General features: G+C 43.5%; 6 non-coding genes across 6 annotated transcripts; all 6 read left to right on the top strand.

The window, feature by feature from the left end:
• The first annotated feature begins 1189 nt into the window (after positions 1 to 1189).
• On the top strand, positions 1190 to 1409 carry LOC135052946 (small nucleolar RNA U3). Its single transcript, XR_010242366.1, has one exon. It is a non-coding gene; the product is annotated as a small nucleolar RNA U3 (small nucleolar RNA).
• A 3010-nt stretch (positions 1410 to 4419) lies between these two features.
• On the top strand, positions 4420 to 4639 carry LOC135053050 (small nucleolar RNA U3). The gene has a single exon (XR_010242451.1). It is a non-coding gene; the product is annotated as a small nucleolar RNA U3 (small nucleolar RNA).
• Positions 4640 to 7648: 3009 nt separating this feature from the next.
• On the top strand, positions 7649 to 7868 carry LOC135053049 (small nucleolar RNA U3). Its single transcript, XR_010242450.1, has one exon. It is a non-coding gene; the product is annotated as a small nucleolar RNA U3 (small nucleolar RNA).
• Positions 7869 to 10894: 3026 nt separating this feature from the next.
• On the top strand, positions 10895 to 11114 carry LOC135053021 (small nucleolar RNA U3). Its single transcript, XR_010242429.1, has one exon. It is a non-coding gene; the product is annotated as a small nucleolar RNA U3 (small nucleolar RNA).
• A 3015-nt stretch (positions 11115 to 14129) lies between these two features.
• On the top strand, positions 14130 to 14349 carry LOC135052986 (small nucleolar RNA U3). The gene has a single exon (XR_010242400.1). It is a non-coding gene; the product is annotated as a small nucleolar RNA U3 (small nucleolar RNA).
• A 3028-nt stretch (positions 14350 to 17377) lies between these two features.
• LOC135052981 (small nucleolar RNA U3) lies at positions 17378 to 17597 on the top strand. The gene has a single exon (XR_010242395.1). It is a non-coding gene; the product is annotated as a small nucleolar RNA U3 (small nucleolar RNA).
• The last annotated feature ends 2713 nt before the right edge of the window (positions 17598 to 20310 follow it).

The raw sequence follows: 20310 nt of genomic DNA, 5'->3' as shown, positions 1-20310 counted from the left end.
ATGGCTACCAATCAACAGTCTTTCCAATTCGATCAAAGTACCCTTTTCCACTAAATTGCGAGGATTCGATGGTTGCCAATCCGATGTTCAGGTACTTCTGTGCATTTGCGGACACCCGGAAAGGGGTGTCCGCAGCTCAGGTAAATGCACGCTTGCACAAAGCTCTGAAAGATTCTACACATGTTCACAGTAAAGCAATTGATGGTTACACCATTGCAATCATTCAATGTGCATGGCTGCGTTTGATGTCATCAGCCGGCAACCAATTAATGCCAGGCTTCCGATGTCCATACCTGCTGTGGCGTGATGGGAAGCCTTCCGGGGAGCAGAGGACACATTATTTTGGAAGCATTTGTGATGTAAGGTGGAGTAGTTGCAACATTTCAGTACATATTTCGGGGAACCCCCTTTTTTTTAATATTAAAACCATTTAGAGGAAATCCATGCCAAATGAAGGCTAGCAGTGAAACTAACATGGTTCATTTGAATATCTTTATGGTTTTCTTACAAATTACACCCAAAAGCAAGCAGGAGGTGGTTTGTATGTCATTTGTCGTGTTTATTCCCCATGTTTACTCATTTTTGTCATAAAAGAAAGATATAAAAGGTAGTATCTTTGTTACATTAATATTATGTAATCTATCGCTCTTATTACTCTTCAAATACCAGCCTACATATGAGGTTCTGTTGCATCGAACATCCCCCCAGCGTAAAATGAACTAACAGTAGAGGAACAGAAACAAAAGCACCCATCCCACAGCAAATATAACATGATCGTTAGTGATCTACCAAGCAGAATTGTCACCATGCCAGAAAAGCACGTGTTTAGACTTTGTTTTTCTCTATAACATATGTTTGGTTTTGTGATCCTGACATTCTGTGTGCATAGTCCGTTATTAGCTGAGGCTGTTGTTGCTGCTTTAAGCTGTGTCTCGGCTGTTTCAGAGGTGCTTCCTGGTTGGCCAGAGTATCTTAAATATGCAGATGAGCAAGTGAGTGCACAATCATAGAAGAATACATTCTGTAAGAAAAGCTGAGTCCATCGTTGGTCCACATTTTAAAGGCAGCATAGTTTCTTACTATCTGATATATTCAAGATATGTTCAACTGTGAGATCATTTTAAAAATCTCCATTATATTAAAAAGACTCTCCTTCCCACAGCAGTAAAAATGCTAGGCTGTTATGGTTAAGACTATACTTTCAGGGATCATTTCTATAGTTTTTAACTTTTGGAAATGTGCTCTAAAGTGTCCAGACCTACCAACCATGAGGAAGAGCAATAGTAATCTTTTCTGAGCGCGAAGTGAGCTCTCAGTGCTGCTTCATTGTAGCTGCTGTTTGCTTTTGATGACCGTTCCTTTTCTTCTATCATGGGAGAAATGGAGGAAGAGATTACAAGCTGAGTGGTTGTTTTTAATGCTTGTTAATGACAGATTTTCTTATGGCTCCATGTGTACTGCTATTGTCATGTGGCATGATGCAATGTGCCCAAAAACATTGATAATGTGCTCATGTCAAAGGATCCCTGCAAGGGACATGGTGACATCACCAAACATTAGGAACAAGCCATCGGAACAAAGGGGCCGATGGTTTCCACTTCTACAGAATCAAATTGAAAAGGACTGTCAATTGGAGGGAACAAAAAAAATATTGATGATTGTGGATCATTGCTTTCTGATGTCCATTCCTGTTGTGTGGCAAATTCAGGCACATTAGTAGTGATTTATCCCTATTACTGAGCTGGCTTTATATCTTCAAAATATTTTCAAGTGAAGCTTATTTGGGGATTGTCACTTCAAACTGGAAGTATTCTTAACACTATATGGCAAGTGCAGTTCTGCATGAATGGCCAGCAGGTGGTGCTCCATGTAACACTGCAGCTCTCTGCTCTGAGCTCCAGCACAAAAAAATAAAAGCAAAACTGTCCCGACTCATGGCATTGTCCCCTTCTCTGCACATAGGCACCTGGCACTCCTGTCACGGCAGTGTCCCCCTCTACTGCATCCATACACCCGAGTCTCCTGTCGCGGCAGTGTCTGCCTTGGGCATGAAGGGCCCACCGGGGAACTGCAATGGTAGGGGACTGTATTTTAGGATGTGGACAGTCTCCAGAGGGGGGGGGGTGGCCAGCTGCCACAGAGGCTTGGCTAATCATTTTATAGTAAAAACTGCTTGTTCATGCTTAATAATGTACCAGATTAATAACAGTAATGCAGAAAAAACACCATAGTCCTGTGCACTATAAGGCAACATGTGCGTAATCTATCATTCAAGTGCACAATCTGGAACCTGATCCCTAGAAGAGAAGGTGGGGCCCGCCGAGGGTTTCCCCTGTGCCCCTGCTGGACAGTCCAACCCTCTGTCACGGCATCATGTCCACTGCTCTGTATGCAGGACTTGATTCAAAGATGTACATAAAGCAAATGGTTTATGTACGTCTACGATGGTGGGCGCATGTGTGATCGCACGCAGTGTCCTCTGTGACGCAAGTCTGATGGACAGTCTGCAGACGTGTGGGGTGGGTAGATTTCACTAAAACAGGAAGTTGTACCTCTATTTTCTGGGAGTGGCGAGGCCAGGCTCTGCATCGTCTGATGCAAATTTCCTGGCCCCAGCAGCGCAAACAGCCTGGCCATCCTGAGTACTCAGTTGATGTTTACGCAATTGATCCGATGCTGTCTCTTTGGATGCAGAAGCACCCTGAGGACGCTTCGAGCTGTTGTACGTACTGTAGGGCTCCTGCCTGAAGCATCCAAAGGGCACTCCAGGTGGCACTGCTGCAGCAATACTGACTGCAGGGCAGCACCGATCGCAGACCCCTAGTTATGGCCCTGGTCCAGTGTAAGTGCTGAGTTTCTAGGTCTGATTATAAGTTGTACGGCAAGCAGTAGCAGCCATTAGATCACTTGCGTGAACATCGCCCATCTGAGCAACCAGGTTACTCAGGATGGCCTGGGGTTTCACTCTGCCAAGACCAGGAATTCTGCACTGGAGGACGCAGACCCTGGCCTCGGCAAGCCTACAAAACAGGGGTGGGATAACACCATTTTGGCCACAGCATGTGAATCCATGTTGAGGCTTAGGGGGCCCTGCGAGCAATCTCGCAGTCACAGATCACCAAACATCACAGTTGTATGGAAACGGCTGCGTTTGCGTACAACTCTGAATTAGACCCTCTGTTTCACAACCTATTTATGTACATGCTCACAAGACATAGGGATGGACGTTTGAGGTCGATGGCTACCAATCAACAGTCTTTCCAATTCGATCAAAGTACCCTTTTCCACTAAATTGCGAGGATTCGATGGTTGCCAATCCGATGTTCAGGTACTTCTGTGCATTTGCGGACACCCGGAAAGGGGTGTCCGCAGCTCAGGTAAATGCACGCTTGCACAAAGCTCTGAAAGATTCTACACATGTTCACAGTAAAGCAATTGATGGTTACACCATTGCAATCATTCAATGTGCATGGCTGCGTTTGATGTCATCAGCCGGCAACCAATTAATGCCAGGCTTCCGATGTCCATACCTGCTGTGGCGTGATGGGAAGCCTTCCGGGGAGCAGAGGACACATTATTTTGGAAGCATTTGTGATGTAAGGTGGAGTAGTTGCAACATTTCAGTACATATTTCGGGGAACCCCCTTTTTTTTAATATGAAAACCATTTAGAGGAAATCCATGCCAAATGAAGGCTAGCAGTGAAACTAACATGGTTCATTTGAATATCTTTATGGTTTTATTACAAATTACACCCAAAAGCAAGCAGGAGGTGGTTTGTATGTCATTTGTCGTGTTTATTCCCCATGTTTACTCATTTTTGTCATAAAAGAAAGATATAAAAGGTAGTATCTTTGTTACATTAATATTATGTAATCTATCGCTCTTATTACTCTTCAAATACCAGCCTACATATGAGGTTCTGTTGCATCGAACATCCCCCCAGCGTAAAATGAACTAACAGTAGAGGAACAGAAACAAAAGCACCCATCCCACAGCAAATATAACATGATCGTTAGTGATCTACCAAGCAGAATTGTCACCATGCCAGAAAAGCACGTGTTTAGACTTTGTTTTTCTCTATAACATATGTTTGGTTTTGTGATCCTGACATTCTGTGTGCATAGTCCGTTATTAGCTGAGGCTGTTGTTGCTGCTTTAAGCTGTGTCTCGGCTGTTTCAGAGGTGCTTCCTGGTTGGCCAGAGTATCTTAAATATGCAGATGAGCAAGTGAGTGCACAATCATAGAAGAATACATTCTGTAAGAAAAGCTGAGTCCATCGTTGGTCCACATTTTAAAGGCAGCATAGTTTCTTACTATCTTCAAGATATGTTCAACTGTGAGATCATTTTAAAAATCTCCATTATATTAAAAAGACTCTCCTTCCCACAGCAGTAAAAATGCTAGGCTGTTATGGTTAAGACTATACTTTCAGGGATCATTTTTATAGGTTTTAACTTTTGGAAATGTGCTCTAAAGTGTCCAGACCTACCAACCATGAGGAAGAGCAATAGTAATCTTTTCTGAGCGCGAAGTGAGCTCTCAGTGCTGCTTCATTGTAGCTGCTGTTTGCTTTTGATGACCGTTCCTTTTCTTCTATCATGGGAGAAATGGAGGAAGAGATTACAAGCTGACTGGTTGTTTTTAATGCTTGTTAATGACAGATTTTCTTATGGCTCCATGTGTACTGCTATTGTCATGTGGCATGATGCAATGTGCCCAAAAACATTGATAATGTGCTCATGTCAAAGGATCCCTGCAAGGGACATGGTGACATCACCAAACATTAGGAACAAGCCATCGGAACAAAGGGGCCGAAGGTTTCCACTTCTACAGAATCAAATTGAAAAGGACTGTCAATTGGAGGGAACAAAAAAAATATTGATGATTGTGGATCATTGCTTTCTGATGTCCATTCCTGTTGTGTGGCAAATTCAGGCACATTAGTAGTGATTTATCCCTATTACTGAGCTGGCTTTATATCTTCAAAATATTTTCAAGTGAAGCTTATTTGGGGATTGTCACTTCAAACTGGAAGTATTCTTAACACTATATGGCAAGTGCAGTTCTGCATGAATGGCCAGCAGGTGGTGCTCCATGTAACACTGCAGCTCTCTGCTCTGAGCTCCAGCACAAAAAAATAAAAGCAAAACTGTCACGACTCATGGCATTGTCCCCTTCTCTGCACATAGGCACCTGGCACTCCTGTCACGGCAGTGTCCCCCTCTACTGCATCCATACACCCGAGTCTCCTGTCGCGGCAGTGTCTGCCTTGGGCATGAAGGGCCCACCGGGGAACTGCAATGGTAGGGGACCGTATTTTAGGATGTGGACAGTCTCCAGAGGGGGGGGGTGGCCAGCTGCCACAGAGGCTTGGCTAATCATTTTATAGTAAAAACTGCTTGTTCATGCTTAATAATGTACCAGATTAATAACAGTAATGCAGAAAAAACACCATAGTCCTGTGCACTATAAGGCAACATGTGCGTAATCTATCATTCAAGTGCACAATCTGGAACCTGATCCCTAGAAGAGAAGGTGGGGCCCGCCGAGGGTTTCCCCTGTGCCCCTGCTGGACAGTCCAACCCTCTGTCACGGCATCATGTCCACTGCTCTGTATGCAGGACTTGATTCAAAGATGTACATAAAGCAAATGGTTTATGTACGTCTACGATGGTGGGCGCATGTGTGATCGCACGCAGTGTCCTCTGTGACGCAAGTCTGATGGACAGTCTGCAGACGTGTGGGGTGGGTAGATTTCACTAAAACAGGAAGTTGTACCTCTATTTTCTGGGAGTGGCGAGGCCAGGCTCTGCATCGTCTGATGCAAATTTCCTGGCCCCAGCAGCGCAAACAGCCTGGCCATCCTGAGTACTCGGTTGATGTTTACGCAATTGATCCGATGCTGTCTCTTTGGATGCAGAAGCACCCTGAGGACGCTTCGAGCTGTTGTACGTACTGTAGGGCTCCTGCCTGAAGCATCCAAAGGGCACTCCAGGTGGCACTGCTGCAGCAATACTGACTGCAGGGCAGCACCGATCGCAGACCCCTAGTTATGGCCCTGGTCCAGTGTAAGTGCTGAGTTTCTAGGTCTGATTATAAGTTGTACGGCAAGCAGTAGCAGCCATTAGATCACTTGCGTGAACATCGCCCATCTGAGCAACCAGGTTACTCAGGATGGCCTGGGGTTTCACTCTGCCAAGACCAGGAATTCTGCACTGGAGGACGCAGACCCTGGCCTCGGCAAGCCTACAAAACAGGGGTGGGATAACACCATTTTGGCCACAGCATGTGAATCATGTTGAGGCTTAGGGGGCCCTGCGAGCAATCTCGCAGTCACAGATCACCAAACATCACAGTTGTATGGAAACGGCTGCGTTTGCGTACAACTCTGAATTAGACCCTCTGTTTCACAACCTATTTATGTACATGCTCACAAGACATAGGGATGGACGTTTGAGGTCGATGGCTACCAATCAACAGTCTTTCCAATTCGATCAAAGTACCCTTTTCCACTAAATTGCGAGGATTCGATGGTTGCCAATCCGATGTTCAGGTACTTCTGTGCATTTGCGGACACCCGGAAAGGGGTGTCCGCAGCTCAGGTAAATGCACGCTTGCACAAAGCTCTGAAAGATTCTACACATGTTCACAGTAAAGCAATTGATGGTTACACCATTGCAATCATTCAATGTGCATGGCTGCGTTTGATGTCATCAGCCCGGCAACCAATTAATGCCAGGCTTCCGATGTCCATACCTGCTGTGGCGTGATGGGAAGCCTTCCGGGGAGCAGAGGACACATTATTTTGGAAGCATTTGTGATGTAAGGTAGAGTAGTTGCAACATTTCAGTACATATTTCGGGGAACCCCCTTTTTTTTAATATGAAAACCATTTAGAGGAAATCCATGCCAAATGAAGGCTAGCAGTGAAACTAACATGGTTCATTTGAATATCTTTATGGTTTTATTACAAATTACACCCAAAAGCAAGCAGGAGGTGGTTTGTATGTCATTTGTCGTGTTTATTCCCCATGTTTACTCATTTTTGTCATAAAAGAAAGATATAAAAGGTAGTATCTTTGTTACATTAATATTATGTAATCTATCGCTCTTATTACTCTTCAAATACCAGCCTACATATGAGGTTCTGTTGCATCGAACATCCCCCCAGCGTAAAATGAACTAACAGTAGAGGAACAGAAACAAAAGCACCCATCCCACAGCAAATATAACATGATCGTTAGTGATCTACCAAGCAGAATTGTCACCATGCCAGAAAAGCACGTGTTTAGACTTTGTTTTTCTCTATAACATATGTTTGGTTTTGTGATCCTGACATTCTGTGTGCATAGTCCGTTATTAGCTGAGGCTGTTGTTGCTGCTTTAAGCTGTGTCTCGGCTGTTTCAGAGGTGCTTCCTGGTTGGCCAGAGTATCTTAAATATGCAGATGAGCAAGTGAGTGCACAATCATAGAAGAATACATTCTGTAAGAAAAGCTGAGTCCATCGTTGGTCCACATTTTAAAGGCAGCATAGTTTCTTACTATCTTCAAGATATGTTCAACTGTGAGATCATTTTAAAAATCTCCATTATATTAAAAAGACTCTCCTTCCCACAGCAGTAAAAATGCTAGGCTGTTATGGTTAAGACTATACTTTCAGGGATCATTTTTATAGGTTTTAACTTTTGGAAATGTGCTCTAAAGTGTCCAGACCTACCAACCATGAGGAAGAGCAATAGTAATCTTTTCTGAGCGCGAAGTGAGCTCTCAGTGCTGCTTCATTGTAGCTGCTGTTTGCTTTTGATGACCGTTCCTTTTCTTCTATCATGGGAGAAATGGAGGAAGAGATTACAAGCTGACTGGTTGTTTTTAATGCTTGTTAATGACAGATTTTCTTATGGCTCCATGTGTACTGCTATTGTCATGTGGCATGATGCAATGTGCCCAAAAACATTGATAATGTGCTCATGTCAAAGGATCCCTGCAAGGGACATGGTGACATCACCAAACATTAGGAACAAGCCATCGGAACAAAGGGGCCGATGGTTTCCACTTCTACAGAATCAAATTGAAAAGGACTGTCAATTGGAGGGAACAAAAAAAATATTGATGATTGTGGATCATTGCTTTCTGATGTCCATTCCTGTTGTGTGGCAAATTCAGGCACATTAGTAGTGATTTATCCCTATTACTGAGCTGGCTTTATATCTTCAAAATATTTTCAAGTGAAGCTTATTTGGGGATTGTCACTTCAAACTGGAAGTATTCTTAACACTATATGGCAAGTGCAGTTCTGCATGAATGGCCAGCAGGTGGTGCTCCATGTAACACTGCAGCTCTCTGCTCTGAGCTCCAGCACAAAAAAATAAAAGCAAAACTGTCACGACTCATGGCATTGTCCCCTTCTCTGCACATAGGCACCTGGCACTCCTGTCACGGCAGTGTCCCCCTCTACTGCATCCATACACCCGAGTCTCCTGTCGCGGCAGTGTCTGCCTTGGGCATGAAGGGCCCACCGGGGAACTGCAATGGTAGGGGACCGTATTTTAGGATGTGGACAGTCTCCAGAGGGGGGGGGGGGGGGGGGGTGGCCAGCTGCCACAGAGGCTTGGCTAATCATTTTATAGTAAAAACTGCTTGTTCATGCTTAATAATGTACCAGATTAATAACAGTAATGCAGAAAAAACACCATAGTCCTGTGCACTATAAGGCAACATGTGCGTAATCTATCATTCAAGTGCACAATCTGGAACCTGATCCCTAGAAGAGAAGGTGGGGCCCGCCGAGGGTTTCCCCTGTGCCCCTGCTGGACAGTCCAACCCTCTGTCACGGCATCATGTCCACTGCTCTGTATGCAGGACTTGATTCAAAGATGTACATAAAGCAAATGGTTTATGTACGTCTACGATGGTGGGCGCATGTGTGATCGCACGCAGTGTCCTCTGTGACGCAAGTCTGATGGACAGTCTGCAGACGTGTGGGGTGGGTAGATTTCACTAAAACAGGAAGTTGTACCTCTATTTTCTGGGAGTGGCGAGGCCAGGCTCTGCATCGTCTGATGCAAATTTCCTGGCCCCAGCAGCGCAAACAGCCTGGCCATCCTGAGTACTCGGTTGATGTTTACGCAATTGATCCGATGCTGTCTCTTTGGATGCAGAAGCACCCTGAGGACGCTTCGAGCTGTTGTACGTACTGTAGGGCTCCTGCCTGAAGCATCCAAAGGGCACTCCAGGTGGCACTGCTGCAGCAATACTGACTGCAGGGCAGCACCGATCGCAGACCCCTAGTTATGGCCCTGGTCCAGTGTAAGTGCTGAGTTTCTAGGTCTGATTATAAGTTGTACGGCAAGCAGTAGCAGCCATTAGATCACTTGCGTGAACATCGCCCATCTGAGCAACCAGGTTACTCAGGATGGCCTGGGGTTTCACTCTGCCAAGACCAGGAATTCTGCACTGGAGGATGCAGACCCTGGCCTCGGCAAGCCTACAAAACAGGGGTGGGATAACACCATTTTGGCCACAGCATGTGAATCATGTTGAGGCTTAGGGGGCCCTGCGAGCAATCTCGCAGTCACAGATCACCAAACATCACAGTTGTATGGAAACGGCTGCGTTTGCGTACAACTCTGAATTAGACCCTCTGTTTCACAACCTATTTATGTACATGCTCACAAGACATAGGGATGGACGTTTGAGGTCGATGGCTACCAATCAACAGTCTTTCCAATTCGATCAAAGTACCCTTTTCCACTAAATTGCGAGGATTCGATGGTTGCCAATCCGATGTTCAGGTACTTCTGTGCATTTGCGGACACCCGGAAAGGGGTGTCCGCAGCTCAGGTAAATGCACGCTTGCACAAAGCTCTGAAAGATTCTACACATGTTCACAGTAAAGCAATTGATGGTTACACCATTGCAATCATTCAATGTGCATGGCTGCGTTTGATGTCATCAGCCCGGCAACCAATTAATGCCAGGCTTCCGATGTCCATACCTGCTGTGGCGTGATGGGAAGCCTTCCGGGGAGCAGAGGACACATTATTTTGGAAGCATTTGTGATGTAAGGTAGAGTAGTTGCAACATTTCAGTACATATTTCGGGGAACCCCCTTTTTTTTAAGATGAAAACCATTTAAAGGAAATCCATGCCAAATGAAGGCTAGCAGTGAAACTAACATGGTTCATTTGAATATCTTTATGGTTTTATTACAAATTACACCCAAAAGCAAGCAGGAGGTGGTTTGTATGTCATTTGTCGTGTTTATTCCCCATGTTTACTCATTTTTGTCATAAAAGAAAGATATAAAAGGTAGTATCTTTGTTACATTAATATTATGTAATCTATCGCTCTTATTACTCTTCAAATACCAGCCTACATATGAGGTTCTGTTGCATCGAACATCCCCCCAGCGTAAAATGAACTAACAGTGGAGGAACAGAAACAAAAGCACCCATCCCACAGCAAATATAACATGATCGTTAGTGATCTACCAAGCAGAATTGTCACCATGCCAGAAAAGCACGTGTTTAGACTTTGTTTTTCTCTATAACATATGTTTGGTTTTGTGATCCTGACATTCTGTGTGCATAGTCCGTTATTAGCTGAGGCTGTTGTTGCTGCTTTAAGCTGTGTCTCGGCTGTTTCAGAGGTGCTTCCTGGTTGGCCAGAGTATCTTAAATATGCAGATGAGCAAGTGAGTGCACAATCATAGAAGAATACATTCTGTAAGAAAAGCTGAGTCCATCGTTGGTCCACATTTTAAAGGCAGCATAGTTTCTTACTATCTGATATATTCAAGATATGTTCAACTGTGAGATCATTTTAAAAATCTCCATTATATTAAAAAGACTCTCCTTCCCACAGCAGTAAAAATGCTAGGCTGTTATGGTTAAGACTATACTTTCAGGGATCATTTCTATAGGTTTTAACTTTTGGAAATGTGCTCTAAAGTGTCCAGACCTACCAACCATGAGGAAGAGCAATAGTAATCTTTTCTGAGCGCGAAGTGAGCTCTCAGTGCTGCTTCATTGTAGCTGCTGTTTGCTTTTGATGACCGTTCCTTTTCTTCTATCATGGGAGAAATGGAGGAAGAGATTACAAGCTGAGTGGTTGTTTTTAATGCTTGTTAATGACAGATTTTCTTATGGCTCCATGTGTACTGCTATTGTCATGTGGCATGATGCAATGTGCCCAAAAACATTGATAATGTGCTCATGTCAAAGGATCCCTGCAAGGGACATGGTGACATCACCAAACATTAGGAACAAGCCATCGGAACAAAGGGGCCGATGGTTTCCACTTCTACAGAATCAAATTGAAAAGGACTGTCAATTGGAGGGAACAAAAAAAATATTGATGATTGTGGATCATTGCTTTCTGATGTCCATTCCTGTTGTGTGGCAAATTCAGGCACATTAGTAGTGATTTATCCCTATTACTGAGCTGGCTTTATATCTTCAAAATATTTTCAAGTGAAGCTTATTTGGGGATTGTCACTTCAAACTGGAAGTATTCTTAACACTATATGTCAAGTGCAGTTCTGCATGAATGGCCAGCAGGTGGTGCTCCATGTAACACTGCAGCTCTCTGCTCTGAGCTCCAGCACAAAAAAATAAAAGCAAAACTGTCACGACTCATGGCATTGTCCCCTTCTCTGCACATAGGCACCTGGCACTCCTGTCACGGCAGTGTCCCCCTCTACTGCATCCATACACCCGAGTCTCCTGTCGCGGCAGTGTCTGCCTTGGGCATGAAGGGCCCACCGGGGAACTGCAATGGTAGGGGACCGTATTTTAGGATGTGGACAGTCTCCAGAGGGGGGGGTGGCCAGCTGCCACAGAGGCTTGGCTAATCATTTTATAGTAAAAACTGCTTGTTCATGCTTAATAATGTACCAGATTAATAACAGTAATGCAGAAAAAACACCATAGTCCTGTGCACTATAAGGCAACATGTGCGGAATCTATCATTCAAGTGCACAATCTGGAACCTGATCCCTAGAAGAGAAGGTGGGGCCCGCCGAGGGTTTCCCCTGTGCCCCTGCTGGACAGTCCAACCCTCTGTCACGGCATCATGTCCACTGCTCTGTATGCAGGACTTGATTCAAAGATGTACATAAAGCAAATGGTTTATGTACGTCTACGATGGTGGGCGCATGTGTGATCGCACGCAGTGTCCTCTGTGACGCAAGTCTGATGGACAGTCTGCAGACGTGTGGGGTGGGTAGATTTCACTAAAACAGGAAGTTGTACCTCTATTTTCTGGGAGTGGCGAGGCCAGGCTCTGCATCGTCTGATGCAAATTTCCTGGCCCCAGCAGCGCAAACAGCCTGGCCATCCTGAGTACTCGGTTGATGTTTACGCAATTGATCCGATGCTGTCTCTTTGGATGCAGAAGCACCCTGAGGACGCTTCGAGCTGTTGTACGTACTGTAGGGCTCCTGCCTGAAGCATCCAAAGGGCACTCCAGGTGGCACTGCTGCAGCAATACTGACTGCAGGGCAGCACCGATCGCAGACCCCTAGTTATGGCCCTGGTCCAGTGTAAGTGCTGAGTTTCTAGGTCTGATTATAAGTTGTACGGCAAGCAGTAGCAGCCATTAGATCACTTGCGTGAACATCGCCCATCTGAGCAACCAGGTTACTCAGGATGGCCTGGGGTTTCACTCTGCCAAGACCAGGAATTCTGCACTGGAGGATGCAGACCCTGGCCTCGGCAAGCCTACAAAACAGGGGTGGGATAACACCATTTTGGCCACAGCATGTGAATCATGTTGAGGCTTAGGGGGCCCTGCGAGCAATCTCGCAGTCACAGATCACCAAACATCACAGTTGTATGGAAACGGCTGCGTTTGCGTACAACTCTGAATTAGACCCTCTGTTTCACAACCTATTTATGTACATGCTCACAAGACATAGGGATGGACGTTTGAGGTCGATGGCTACCAATCAACAGTCTTTCCAATTCGATCAAAGTACCCTTTTCCACTAAATTGCGAGGATTCGATGGTTGCCAATCCGATGTTCAGGTACTTCTGTGCATTTGCGGACACCCGGAATGGGGTGTCCGCAGCTCAGGTAAATGCACGCTTGCACAAAGCTCTGAAAGATTCTACACATGTTCACAGTAAAGCAATTGATGGTTACACCATTGCAATCATTCAATGTGCATGGCTGCGTTTGATGTCATCAGCCCGGCAACCAATTAATGCCAGGCTTCCGATGTCCATACCTGCTGTGGCGTGATGGGAAGCCTTCCGGGGAGCAGAGGACACATTATTTTGGAAGCATTTGTGATGTAAGGTAGAGTAGTTGCAACATTTCAGTACATATTTCGGGGAACCCCCTTTTTTTTAAGATGAAAACCATTTAGAGGAAATCCATGCCAAATGAAGGCTAGCAGTGAAACTAACATGGTTCATTTGAATATCTTTATGGTTTTCTTACAAATTACACCCAAAAGCAAGCAGGAGGTGGTTTGTATGTCATTTGTCGTGTTTATTCCCCATGTTTACTCATTTTTGTCATAAAAGAAAGATATAAAAGGTAGTATCTTTGTTACATTAATATTATGTAATCTATCGCTCTTATTACTCTTCAAATACCAGCCTACATATGAGGTTCTGTTGCATCGAACATCCCCCCAGCGTAAAATGAACTAACAGTAGAGGAACAGAAACAAAAGCACCCATCCCACAGCAAATATAACATGATCGTTAGTGATCTACCAAGCAGAATTGTCACCATGCCAGAAAAGCACGTGTTTAGACTTTGTTTTTCTCTATAACATATGTTTGGTTTTGTGATCCTGACATTCTGTGTGCATAGTCCGTTATTAGCTGAGGCTGTTGTTGCTGCTTTAAGCTGTGTCTCGGCTGTTTCAGAGGTGCTTCCTGGTTGGCCAGAGTATCTTAAATATGCAGATGAGCAAGTGAGTGCACAATCATAGAAGAATACATTCTGTAAGAAAAGCTGAGTCCATCGTTGGTCCACATTTTAAAGGCAGCATAGTTTCTTACTATCTGATATATTCAAGATATGTTCAACTGTGAGATCATTTTAAAAATCTCCATTATATTAAAAAGACTCTCCTTCCCACAGCAGTAAAAATGCTAGGCTGTAATGGTTAAGACTATACTTTCAGGGATCATTTCTATAGTTTTTAACTTTTGGAAATGTGCTCTAAAGTGTCCAGACCTACCAACCATGAGGAAGAGCAATAGTAATCTTTTCTGAGCGCGAAGTGAGCTCTCAGTGCTGCTTCATTGTAGCTGCTGTTTGCTTTTGATGACCGTTCCTTTTCTTCTATCATGGGAGAAATGGAGGAAGAGATTACAAGCTGAGGGGTTGTTTTTAATGCTTGTTAATGACAGATTTTCTTATGGCTCCATGTGTACTGCTATTGTCATGTGGCATGATGCAATGTGCCCAAAAACATTGATAATGTGCTCATGTCAAAGGATCCCTGCAAGGGACATGGTGACATCACCAAACATTAGGAACAAGCCATCGGAACAAAGGGGCTGATGGTTTCCACTTCTACAGAATCAAATTGAAAAGGACTGTCAATTGGAGGGAACAAAAAAAATATTGATGATTGTGGATCATTGCTTTCTGATGTCCATTCCTGTTGTGTGGCAAATTCAGGCACATTAGTAGTGATTTATCCCTATTACTGAGCTGGCTTTATATCTTCAAAATATTTTCAAGTGAAGCTTATTTGGGGATTGTCACTTCAAACTGGAAGTATTCTTAACACTATATGGCAAGTGCAGTTCTGCATGAATGGCCAGCAGGTGGTGCTCCATGTAACACTGCAGCTCTCTGCTCTGAGCTCCAGCACAAAAAAATAAAAGCAAAACTGTCACGACTCATGGCATTGTCCCCTTCTCTGCACATAGGCACCTGGCACTCCTGTCACGGCAGTGTCCCCCTCTACTGCATCCATACACCCGAGTCTCCTGTCGCGGCAGTGTCTGCCTTGGGCATGAAGGGCCCACCGGGGAACTGCAATGGTAGGGGACCGTATTTTAGGATGTGGACAGTCTCCAGAGGGGGGGGGGGGGGGGGGGGGTGGCCAGCTGCCACAGAGGCTTGGCTAATCATTTTATAGTAAAAACTGCTTGTTCATGCTTAATAATGTACCAGATTAATAACAGTAATGCAGAAAAAACACCATAGTCCTGTGCACTATAAGGCAACATGTGCGTAATCTATCATTCAAGTGCACAATCTGGAACCTGATCCCTAGAAGAGAAGGTGGGGCCCGCCGAGGGTTTCCCCTGTGCCCCTGCTGGACAGTCCAACCCTCTGTCACGGCATCATGTCCACTGCTCTGTATGCAGGACTTGATTCAAAGATGTACATAAAGCAAATGGTTTATGTACGTCTACGATGGTGGGCGCATGTGTGATCGCACGCAGTGTCCTCTGTGACGCAAGTCTGATGGACAGTCTGCAGACGTGTGGGGTGGGTAGATTTCACTAAAACAGGAAGTTGTACCTCTATTTTCTGGGAGTGGCGAGGCCAGGCTCTGCATCGTCTGATGCAAATTTCCTGGCCCCAGCAGCGCAAACAGCCTGGCCATCCTGAGTACTCGGTTGATGTTTACGCAATTGATCCGATGCTGTCTCTTTGGATGCAGAAGCACCCTGAGGACGCTTCGAGCTGTTGTACGTACTGTAGGGCTCCTGCCTGAAGCATCCAAAGGGCACTCCAGGTGGCACTGCTGCAGCAATACTGACTGCAGGGCAGCACCGATCGCAGACCCCTAGTTATGGCCCTGGTCCAGTGTAAGTGCTGAGTTTCTAGGTCTGATTATAAGTTGTACGGCAAGCAGTAGCAGCCATTAGATCACTTGCGTGAACATCGCCCATCTGAGCAACCAGGTTACTCAGGATGGCCTGGGGTTTCACTCTGCCAAGACCAGGAATTCTGCACTGGAGGATGCAGACCCTGGCCTCGGCAAGCCTACAAAACAGGGGTGGGATAACACCATTTTGGCCACAGCATGTGAATCATGTTGAGGCTTAGGGGGCCCTGCGAGCAATCTCGCAGTCACAGATCACCAAACATCACAGTTGTATGGAAACGGCTGCGTTTGCGTACAACTCTGAATTAGACCCTCTGTTTCACAACCTATTTATGTACATGCTCACAAGACATAGGGATGGACGTTTGAGGTCGATGGCTACCAATCAACAGTCTTTCCAATTCGATCAAAGTACCCTTTTCCACTAAATTGCGAGGATTCGATGGTTGCCAATCCGATGTTCAGGTACTTCTGTGCATTTGCGGACACCCGGAAAGGGGTGTCCGCAGCTCAGGTAAATGCACGCTTGCACAAAGCTCTGAAAGATTCTACACATGTTCACAGTAAAGCAATTGATGGTTACACCATTGCAATCATTCAATGTGCATGGCTGCGTTTGATGTCATCAGCCCGGCAACCAATTAATGCCAGGCTTCCGATGTCCATACCTGCTGTGGCGTGATGGGAAGCCTTCCGGGGAGCAGAGGACACATTATTTTGGAAGCATTTGTGATGTAAGGTAGAGTAGTTGCAACATTTCAGTACATATTTCGGGGAACCCCCTTTTTTTTAAGATGAAAACCATTTAGAGGAAATCCATGCCAAATGAAGGCTAGCAGTGAAACTAACATGGTTCATTTGAATATCTTTATGGTTTTATTACAAATTACACCCAAAAGCAAGCAGGAGGTGGTTTGTATGTCATTTGTCGTGTTTATTCCCCATGTTTACTCATTTTTGTCATAAAAGAAAGATATAAAAGGTAGTATCTTTGTTACATTAATATTATGTAATCTATCGCTCTTATTACTCTTCAAATACCAGCCTACATATGAGGTTCTGTTGCATCGAACATCCCCCCAGCGTAAAATGAACTAACAGTAGAGGAACAGAAACAAAAGCACCCATCCCACAGCAAATATAACATGATCGTTAGTGATCTACCAAGCAGAATTGTCACCATGCCAGAAAAGCACGTGTTTAGACTTTGTTTTTCTCTATAACATATGTTTGGTTTTGTGATCCTGACATTCTGTGTGCATAGTCTGTTATTAGCTGAGGCTGTTGTTGCTGCTTTAAGCTGTGTCTCGGCTGTTTCAGAGGTGCTTCCTGGTTGGCCAGAGTATCTTAAATATGCAGATGAGCAAGTGAGTGCACAATCATAGAAGAATACATTCTGTAAGAAAAGCTGAGTCCATCGTTGGTCCACATTTTAAAGGCAGCATAGTTTCTTACTATCTGATATATTCAAGATATGTTCAACTGTGAGATCATTTTAAAAATCTCCATTATATTAAAAAGACTCTCCTTCCCACAGCAGTAAAAATGCTAGGCTGTTATGGTTAAGACTATACTTTCAGGGATCATTTCTATAGTTTTTAACTTTTGGAAATGTGTTCTAAAGTGTCCAGACCTACCAACCATGAGGAAGAGCAATAGTAATCTTTTCTGAGCGCGAAGTGAGCTCTCAGTGCTGCTTCATTGTAGCTGCTGTTTGCTTTTGATGACTGTTCCTTTTCTTCTATCATGGGAGAAATGGAGGAAGAGATTGCAAGCTGAGTGGTTGTTTTTAATGCTTGTTAATGACAGATTTTCTTATGGCTCCATGTGTACTGCTATTGTCATGTGGCATGATGCAATGTGCCCAAAAACATTGATAATGTGCTCATGTCAAAGGATGTGTAAAGAGTTGGTACAATAGGGTGCGCTTCAATTAAATGTGGTAAGAGGTCACCAATTTGCTTAGGTGCAAAAATAAAAAGTCATACTTCCCTCAATACTTCACAAATGCAAGTGATGTCCTTAGAGAGATTCCATATGGAAAAGAGCAGATGAAAAGCATATAGTGTAGTATGTTGGTTTAGGGAAGATTTATTATACTAATTTTTTAAAATACAAATAACATAAAAAAGATACACATAAAAAAAATTAATAATTAATCCTTCTTTAAAATGAATTCCCCAAATGGAGGGTAATGCAAGTGGAGGATTACCAGAAGAGAGTGTATAGTGGGCGTTTTAAGATGTAACCTTAGGGTAACCGGCTCCGGAACCTCGTTCCCTCGTCCACGTCACTAACGTCTGGTCAGCCTTTTCCCCTGTCTGTGGTTCATCCGAATCTCCAGTTCTCCTGCTGCCAAAAAGAGACTGTTGAATTGTCGTCTTTCATGTGTATAAAGGGGTCCTTACCCTCTTTCTTATAATAGTCATGGTCTCGTTTAAGTTTCTTTTGTTTCTTGATTACGATTTCTTTTGTGTTCACCATGATTTTCTGTTGGATCTCCTTTTCCTTCTTCTTATATTCTGGCTTTTCTTGGAATGGTTCAATTTGTGTCTGGATTATGGTAATTTGTTCTTTGATAATTTTCAATTTGTCCTTCCGTTCTTTCATGATGAGTTCTATTAGTGTATATGAGCAGATCTCCAACGTACGCATCCACTCATCTTTGAATTTTTCACTGCTGTCGTCAAATGAGGGTAATTTCTTAATCCTCAAACCTTTTGGGATAATTTGGTCCGCAACATATTTCTCTAAAGTTGCGCATTCCCACCAGATACGATTTTCTTTTAACAACAGTTTTTCTAGACGATCCATTATGGTGGTTAGTTCTTCATCGATAATCACCGATGGTGAGGTCAGGAAGATTTCTTTGCATTTTTCTTCTCTGCTCTTTAAGTGTGTGAACATAATGTCGCCTAAACAGCTTTCTAAATTAGGGAGTTTTTGTGATTATTTTATATAGATTTTATAGAGAGCTATTAAGGCGCCAATCAAAGCCGCTACCCCCTTTGTGCCAATGGTAATCCCTATTACCAGAGTATCAAATGTGGGTGTGTAAAGAGTTGGTACAATAGGGTGCGCTTCAATTAAATGTGGTAAGAGGTCACCAATTTGCTTAGGTGCAAAAATAAAAAGTCATACTTCCCTCAATACTTCACAAATGCAAGTGATGTCCTTAGAGAGATTCCATATGGAAAAGAGCAGATGAAAAGCATATAGTGTAGTATGTTGGTTTAGGGAAGATTTATTATACTAATTTTTTAAAATACAAATAACATAAAAAAGATACACATAAAAAAAAATTAATAATTAATCCTTCTTTAAAATGAATTCCCCAAATGGAGGGTAATGCAAGTGGAGGATTACCAGAAGAGAGTGTATAGTGGGCGTTTTAAGATGTAACCTTAGGGTAACCGGCTCCGGAACCTCGTTCCCTCGTCCACGTCACTAACGTCTGGTCAGCCTTTTCCCCTGTCTGTGGTTCATCCGAATCTCCAGTTCTCCTGCTGCCAAAAAGAGACTGTTGAATTGTCGTCTTTCATGTGTATAAAGGGGTCCTTACCCTCTTTCTTATAATAGTCATGGTCTCGTTTAAGTTTCTTTTGTTTCTTGATTACGATTTCTTTTGTGTTCACCATGATTTTCTGTTGGATCTCCTTTTCCTTCTTCTTATATTCTGGCTTTTCTTGGAATGGTTCAATTTGTGTCTGGATTATGGTAATTTGTTCTTTGATAATTTTCAATTTGTCCTTCCGTTCTTTCATGATGAGTTCTATTAGTGTATATGAGCAGATCTCCAACGTACGCATCCACTCATCTTTGAATTTTTCACTGCTGTCGTCAAATGAGGGTAATTTCTTAATCCTCAAACCTTTTGGGATAATTTGGTCCGCAACATATTTCTCTAAAGTTGCGCATTCCCACCAGATACGATTTTCTTTTAACAACAGTTTTTCTAGACGATCCATTATGGTGGTTAGTTCTTCATCGATAATCACCGATGGTGAGGTCAGGAAGATTTCTTTGCATTTTTCTTCTCTGCTCTTTAAGTGTGTGAACATAATGTCGCCTAAACAGCTTTCTAAATTAGGGAGTTTTTGTGATTATTTTATATAGATTTTATAGAGAGCTATTAAGGCGCCAATCAAAGCCGCTACCCCCTTTGTGCCAATGGTAATCCCTATTACCAGAGTATCAAATGTGGGTGTGTAAAGAGTTGGTACAATAGGGTGCGCTTCAATTAAATGTGGTAAGAGGTCACCAATTTGCTTAGGTGCAAAAATAAAAAGTCATACTTCCCTCAATACTTCACAAATGCAAGTGATGTCCTTAGAGAGATTCCATATGGAAAAGAGCAGATGAAAAGCATATAGTGTAGTATGTTGGTTTAGGGAAGATTTATTATACTAATTTTTTAAAATACAAATAACATAAAAAAGATACACATAAAAAAAAATTAATAATTAATCCTTCTTTAAAATGAATTCCCCAAATGGA

The sequence above is a fragment of the Pseudophryne corroboree genome, chromosome 2, assembly GCF_028390025.1.
Source record: "Pseudophryne corroboree isolate aPseCor3 chromosome 2, aPseCor3.hap2, whole genome shotgun sequence".
Lineage (NCBI taxonomy): Eukaryota > Metazoa > Chordata > Amphibia > Anura > Myobatrachidae > Pseudophryne > Pseudophryne corroboree.
The sequence above is the reverse complement of the archived record's forward strand: the minus strand, read 5'-3'. Positions and strand labels throughout refer to the sequence as shown.